General features: G+C 43.9%; 1 long non-coding RNA gene across 1 annotated transcript in view; it reads right to left on the bottom strand.

Annotated features, from left to right (window-relative positions):
• The window catches only part of LOC107599063 (uncharacterized), a 4,533-nt gene extending 1,758 nt beyond the window's left edge, over nucleotides 1-2,775 (bottom strand). Inside the window, exon 1 of the long non-coding RNA XR_001610632.1 lies at nucleotides 2,745-2,775. This is a non-coding gene — a long non-coding RNA (uncharacterized lncRNA). The remainder of the gene's footprint in view (nucleotides 1-2,744) is intronic.
• Between the last annotated feature and the right edge of the window lie 4,806 nt (nucleotides 2,776-7,581).

Below are 7,581 nucleotides of genomic sequence, written 5' to 3'. Positions count from 1 at the left end.
TACGAATCTACATCCCCTCCAGAAGTCTGAGATCTGCTAGTGAGCAACGCCTCGTGGTACCATCACAGAGAGGCTCAAAATCACCTTCCAGAACATTCTCGTTCACCATTCCTGGCTGGTGGAACGATCTTCCCACCCCTATCCGGAATGCTGAATCCCTGACAATTTTCAAGCGACAGCTGAAAACTCATCTTTTTCGAAGCTACTTGACTTCATCATAAATTCCTTCTCTTTCTAGCTTGTACTTATTTGAACAATGTCTAAAAACTTGGTATTACAAGCACTTCCTGTATCCGTTTGCCTCTTTAAGAAGAATCGCTTTATGTATCCCCCAATTGTAAGTCGCTTTGGATAAAAGCGTCTGCAAAATGACTAAATGTAAATGTCATCTATCTCTGTCACCGCCCACCATGGCAATCACATAGCACATGCATACCCATACAGAATTGTCGCTTATCAACCGATAGGGGTGGCACGGTATACAAAAGTCACAGTTCGGTAAGTACAGTTTCATATGTGATGAAAGTAGAGTCGAAGTCGATTAGTCACTGATGACGTCATTAATGAACAAATAAGTCTGGGGCTGTGACAAACACCTTGTGCACAGGTATGGCATATGACACAGCGCTGCCCACACGGCTGTTGCTCCTATAACAGCTTTTTTATCAGTTCTTTTGTATTTGGGTCGTTATATTTCTCACAGATTTCTGCTCGTTCTAAATCAGATACAGATAAAGTAGCACAGTAAAGATTACATTAATATGAATGCATTAGTGAGACAGCGATTGCGTGTGTGAATTAATTCTACCTGGCAGCGTCTCTCTACTAGTAGTGAAGCTGTGGAATTTAGTTAAGAAATAAATGCTTGAACTTTTCAGTTTCTAAGCTATTTTATTTAGAAATCCCAGAACAATGTTGACAATACATTTCCGTGCTGAATGATTCTGTGCGCGTGATGTACGCATTACTGTCTTTAGCCTATGTGTGTGCGTTACAGTGCAGCATCGCATTAGATTAGAATGGCGATTAATTTACCTGTACAATAAGCTGTATAAAACGTGCATTCTCCCGTTCAATTTCGAGCATCCAGTAATATAATCACACATGTCTTGTGGAGCGCTTTCAGAATATGCATTTATTTGTCATTTGAACTTTGGAAACGGAGCATAAATGTGAAAGTCCTTCAAAGATTTCTTATCCTGTTGCGCCCTCTATAGGTCCAGCGACTAGTCGACATCAAGCTTAAAGCGTCATGGCAGAGCACTGAAGTTGACTAGTCGATTAGTCGGTGCAAGCCCCAGTACGTACCTCGGTTCAGACCCCACGGTTCGATACATTTTCGGTACAATGTAGGGTAAAAAAAACGCATAACAAAAAAGGCTGTGTTTAAAGGTAAACAAATGAGAACAGACACAATTGGCAAGAAAACTAAAAATGACACATTCTCTCATTTTATCAAAGTGCAAACTCAACAGTAAAGCTCAGAGTAAAGTACAGATCATACATATATGGTGGCTGATGAAAAAGAAAATCACACAAGGTTCAAAAATTTAAATGCATCTTGTTTGCAATGAAAACGCTCAAATAAAAGTTTTCATTTCAATCATTTCAGCCTACCAGATGCAAAAAAAAGGCAATATACTACTTGGCTAGCACATCTACAAATCAAACACAATTTTGTGCTTTGGAGGACAACCACATTAACATTTTGCAATATTAGGCATGCACCTCTCAAAAGTACTCAAGCTTTATTCTATTTTTAAGTTTTTCTTAAAACGAGTTTGTCCACACTATCAGTGGTGAGTGTAGATCAAGTTTGTGTCTAATGGTTGGTGAAGTACGGTGGGGAGAAGTAGGCCTAACTAGACACTTTTCTTTGGTCTAGTTTCAGTGATAGACATTTCTGGGTGATGCCGTTGGATGTGCGTTAGCATGTCTGAAGTGCTATATATTTGTTTGATGTGTTTGACAGCCTTCCCCGGCTGTTGTTGAGCGACGTGTGAACGGAATTATTTTTTAATACGGAGGAAGAGAATATATCCGTTTTCACAAATACCCGGCTACGTGCAAACGTATCCTGAAGTTATCCTACACCACTGATTTAAGTGATGCAGGCGGGTCTTTTAACTCCTACCGGTCTCTCACGATTAGCCCACTCATATGATGAACAACAACAACTTTCCTGGGCAGAGATTGTATTTGAAAGCGGAGTTCGGCTAGCTAGACCAATCAGAGTTTGAAAGTGACCAATAAGTCGCTACAAGTGCAGATCTCAAGTTAAACGAGTCCTGAAAGAACTCCCACATGAGACAATAGTTCCGCTTTGAATTCAATATCAAATTTTATGTTGTACCATGTATTCTCCATGAAAATGTACATAACGAACCGTGACCCCCGGACCGTGACAATTCAATACGAATACACGTACCATGCCACCCCTATCAACCAATCACAGAGGTAACTGCAAGCAGGCTTGTACATGACAACAGACATCAACCATAGCAAAGGAACTTTTATCATATCCTAGAAGTAATTTTTCCTTACTAAAAGTAGGTCTCAGCTGCTTTGTCAATAGGTTTTAAGAGAGAACTCTTAGTTAGGAACTTTGAGTGTGATTTAGGAGTTCTCTTAACGCTAAGATAAAAGTCTTTGTGAATACGGTCCCTGGTCAAAATAGAGATATGCTGCTAAAGGACATCTCACAAGGACATGAAGAACACAAATAAATCTGAAGAGTTAAACACCTTGTCCTGTAGGAAGAAGGCTGCGATTGCATTCTGGACCGTCCATAGTCCCAGCCGCCTGGTCCAGACATGCTGCAGCTGTCGAATCTGAGGATGAGTGGAGAGATGGTGTTGTCTCTCATAAAAGTGTAGACAACTGTAAAGAAAATAGACCCCCCCCCGCTAAACCACATTCTCATAAAGATCTCAAGGGGAACAACATAAAGCGGAGGTGCCAAATCTGGGCCAAACACACCTTGTTCTGCTGTTGAAGGGTTGACCAAAGTCTCTAAATGCAGAATGACAGTAGCTTCCTCGTGTTCCTGACTACTTTCTGTTGCCTGGTTTGTATTTCCTAGAACACAGTAAAAACAAAAATGTACAATATGCAATTAGGTCAAAATGTGAAAGGTAAGGCAAAATAAACCTACATCCCACATGCTTCAGATACTCGGAGAAGCATATCTGCCCTCACTATTTCCAACCATTGCTCACCACCACCTACACCTATATAATAATATAAAAATAATTGAAATTAGTTTTTAAAATATATGTTAAATATAGTCTCACCCTCAACCATAATTTCAAATTTGGATGTTTTTCACGCACGTTTGTTTATTTGTGCCCAACGCCAGATCTTTAGGCAAATCAGTTTTGCCTCTTTGTGGGGGTATTCAAGCAGGAGCAAAGGCCTCCAGCCAACTGCGTGTAGCTTCTATATCTGAAAAATAAACATTAAAAACAATTACAAGTGCTTTGGTGTGGTGTGTATGGATCTTTGTGTACATATCACAAAGCTGGGACACAAATACAGGTCAACATGAAAATCTTAGGATCAAAGCAGACTGTACTTATTTGACAAATCACAAGAGAAGACAATATATTGACTAAACACAATGACAGAGCAGTGAACAGTGAAAGCTCACTCACTGACATGGTCAGATGGTAGCACAATAAGATTTCTGCTGGTCTGCTGTCTAATGCACCTCTGTCTTATTGGCCAAGTTCAGTTCATATGTCACATCGCCCACGAGATTTGATGTCAACTGGCCACCATGTGCTAACATACTGGCACTTGTGCGAGCCACTCACAAGGGAAAAGTCAACTGTTCTTGATATGAAGAGCTGTGAAACATCACAACAGTACTGCAGGCTATGACCTGATCCTGAGAGTCTCTGGTCTATGTTTGCAACGTTTTTCAATGATAATAGGGTAAAGTTAAGATGCTGAAACTGTTGAATAAATAGCCTCCATAAATATGATGCATAATCTTGTCTCAGAATCAGAAAGTCAAATATATAACCTGAAAGGTGTGTAAAACTGCCACTAGCCTGCATAGTGATAGCTGCCCACATTGTGAACCACCAATTAAGAAACGCTAACCTGCCATTTGAAAAAATACGTGCATTTCAAAGACCCCAAAATCACTGCACGCCACCAGGACCTATGTCATTTTGATAAGATAATTTCTACTATGGTGACATAGCACAATACAAGTTACTTACCAAAATGACTGCATCATCCAGTAAGTGGGAGATCACCTGATTTATTTTGTTGTTTGCTACCCATGTGTCCTTTTTTTGTTCAAATTTTTCGATTTTTTTTTTTAATCTAAGATTTTTAGGCTGTGGGGCCTTGCAGTTAGGGCACATTTTAAATCCATTAAAAATCTTCTCCTTACAAGCAGGGCATGTTTTCTTCAGCCCCCCTCCCCTCTTCGACATGGTATGGTGATGCTGTAAACCAGAAAGAAGAATGTATTACTTCTGTTATCATTGTAAAAAAAATAAAAAATAAAAAATCCTTAATTGCTAAGACATTTCACCTATATAACAATGGTGTCAATCTTTTAACGGTGTTGTAACATACACTAATCCGATAACTGACAAACTTTTGTCAAAACACATATGTGACTAATCCACATAATCTGGTATAATCGTTTTGTGATTTGCTGTGACTACATCAAACTTGAATTGGTTAGTAGTTACTCCCCTAATGCTAACTGGACATCTGCATGTGTTTCACGAGTTCACACTTACATATAATGAACAGAGTAAAGGTTATGCATATTTGGCGTGCATGGTCTAAGCCCGGACCTAGAGCGCTCCCCGTGCTGGGGTAGGAACGGTCTGAAGGTGAGGTTTTGTTATCATTTTAAAATAAAAAATAAAAAATCCTTAATTGCTAAGACATTTCACCTATATAACAATGGTGTCAATCTTTTAACTGTGTTGTAATATGCACTAATCCGATAACTGACAAACTTTTGTTGAAACACATACTGTATGTGACTAATCCACAGAATCTGATATAATCGTTTTGTGACTTGCTGTGCCTACATCAAACTTGAATTGGTTAGTAGTTACTCCCCTAATGCTAACTGGACATCTGCATGTGTTTCACGAGTTCACACTTACATATAATGAACAGAGTAAAGGTTATGCATATTTGGCGTGCTGTCCGGGGAGGGGGCTCCGAGCTCGGTAATTACTCTCGAGCCCGGGGTACTCCCCCTTTCCGGGGAGAGGGGTCCGAGCTCGGGTCTAACCCAGAGCGCTCCCCCAAAGATGCAATTAGTACGGGACAGCAGCCAGAGAGGAGCGTTGATACCCCCCCCAAAAAAAAATTTGCAAAGCTTAACATTGGTGGGGTGCTGGACGTCGTTTGTAGTAGCGACACTGCTGAGGCTTTAGAAGACAGAACTAGAGGCTTCTGCTGAAGCGGGCGCTGCTGCGGCATCTGAAAAGAAAACTCTTGTGGGAGTGGGAACTGCTGCGGCATCTGAAAAGAGAAAATGGCTTCTGCAGAAATAAGCACTGCTGCGGAAGAGTAAAATACAGAAAAAGGCTCCTGCAGTTGGGAAATATGGAAAAACTCCTGCGGGCACTGCTGCAGCAGTGGGGAAATATAGAAGAGCTCCTGCGGGAGTGGGCACTGCTGCGACAGTGGGGAAATATGGAAAATCTCCTGCGAGTGTGGGCACCACTGCGGCAGTGTGGGAATTTAGGTAAGGCTCCTGCGGGAGTGGGCACTGCTGCGGCAGTGGGGAAATACAGAAAAGGCTCCTGCGGGAGCGGGTACTGTTGCAGCAGTGGGGAAATATGGAAGAGCTCCTGTGGGAGCAGGGACTGCTGTGGCAGTAGGGAAATATGGAAAATCTCCTGCGAGTGTGGGCACTGCTGCGGCAGTGTGGGAAATATGGAAAATCTCCTGCGAGTGTGGGCACTGCTGCGGCAGTGTGGGAATTTAGGTAAGGCTCCTGCAGGGGCGGGAACTGCTGCGGCAGTGGGGAAACAGAAAAGGCTCCTGCGGGAGCGGGTACTGTTGCAGCAGTGGGGAAATATGGAAGATCTCCTGTGGGAGCAGGGACTGCTGTGGCAGTGGGGAAATATGGAAAGAGGCTCCTGCGGGAGAGGGCACTACTGCGGCAGTGGAGAAATACGGTAAGAGGCTCCTGTGGAAGCGGGCACTGCTTGTGAGGATGGAGCCTGTGTGAGACATTTTTTCCTAATGTGCACAGACTACTATGGAAGAGCTCCTGTGGGAGCAGGGACTGCTGTGGCAGTGGGGATTCCTAATGTGCACAGGCTACTTTGCCTTCGGAGAAGACGCTTGTCTGCTCGATATGGTGTTCGGGGGCGCCTAGGCTACCAGCACGTGAAGTTTGGGGCCACTAGGACCTCCGGGGCTGAACGGGAGCCGTTGACGCGAGCAACTTATTCCATTTGTTTTCACAGGTGTTTTGCCACTCCTAAGCATGTTTTTCCGCAGTTCAGATATCTTTTGACCTCTGGGCACTTGAATTCAATCAAAAGGGTTTTAGGCCTAATGTGAGGATGGGGCCTGTTTGAGACATTTTTTCCTAATGTGCACAGGCTACTTTGCCTTCGGGGTAGACGCTTGTCCGCTCGATATGGTGTTCGGGGGCCCCTAGGCTACCAGCACGTGAAGTTTGGGGCCACTAGGACCCCCGGGGGCCGAACGGGAGCCGTTGACGCGTGCAACTTATTCCATTTGTTTTCACAGGTGTTTTGCGGACAGTGAGACAGAAAGGTCCGATTGACCCGAAATTGACATGTATGTCACGTCACGGTCCCCCGGGACAGCGCCCGGAGTTCCGTGTCCGTATCTCCTTCGATCGGCCGAAAAAAGACCCTTTGACCACGATCCACCTGTAGAGGTTCCATTGAATAAGTTGCGGGTGGCACGTCAGAAACGCAGGGGTCACGAAGGTCGCAGGGCCCCAAGATTCATCACGGGGAACCGTCAGGGCCACCCCAATCGGGTCCCGGAGTTTTGTGGCCCTAGACGCTTCCCGAGCCAATCGGGCACTGAGAAAGTAGCTGCTGCACAGGCCCTTTCCCAACAGAGGCCTATGAGAGACAGAGAGTTGTACGGAGAGCAAAGAAAAATATTTCTGGGCATCTCCCGACCTAGCCCTCTCGGTATGTCGTCGGGGGCCGAGCGATGCAACTTCTTGTGAAACTCGAGGCCCCTCAGACCTCCGGGGGCCAAACGGGGGCCGCTGACAAGTGCAAATTATCCCATTGTGAAGGTAACCGTCAAATAAGTTGCACGTGGGCACTTTCAGCGATTTTGCCGAGTCATGCAACTCCAATTCCCAACATCAGCAAGTGACACCTGTAACTTACTTGACAGTACCTACATAGGCTTTCCGTGGACAGACCTTTTTTAAGGTAATAATGAATATTGATGAGTTGTAATGTATATGAACTTCTCAGACAGTGTTACTCGAGAGTAGCACTGTACGTCTTGCATAATAAAATGATTATAAACTTAAACTATGACTTGTTAACGAATAGTCCACGGAAAGCCTGTGGAGGCCCCGTCAAATAG

Source organism: Sinocyclocheilus grahami, unplaced genomic scaffold, assembly GCF_001515645.1.
Source record: "Sinocyclocheilus grahami isolate Dianchi unplaced genomic scaffold, SAMN03320097.WGS_v1.1 scaffold260.1, whole genome shotgun sequence".
NCBI lineage: Eukaryota > Metazoa > Chordata > Actinopteri > Cypriniformes > Cyprinidae > Sinocyclocheilus > Sinocyclocheilus grahami.
This window is presented reverse-complemented; position numbering and strand designations above follow the sequence as displayed.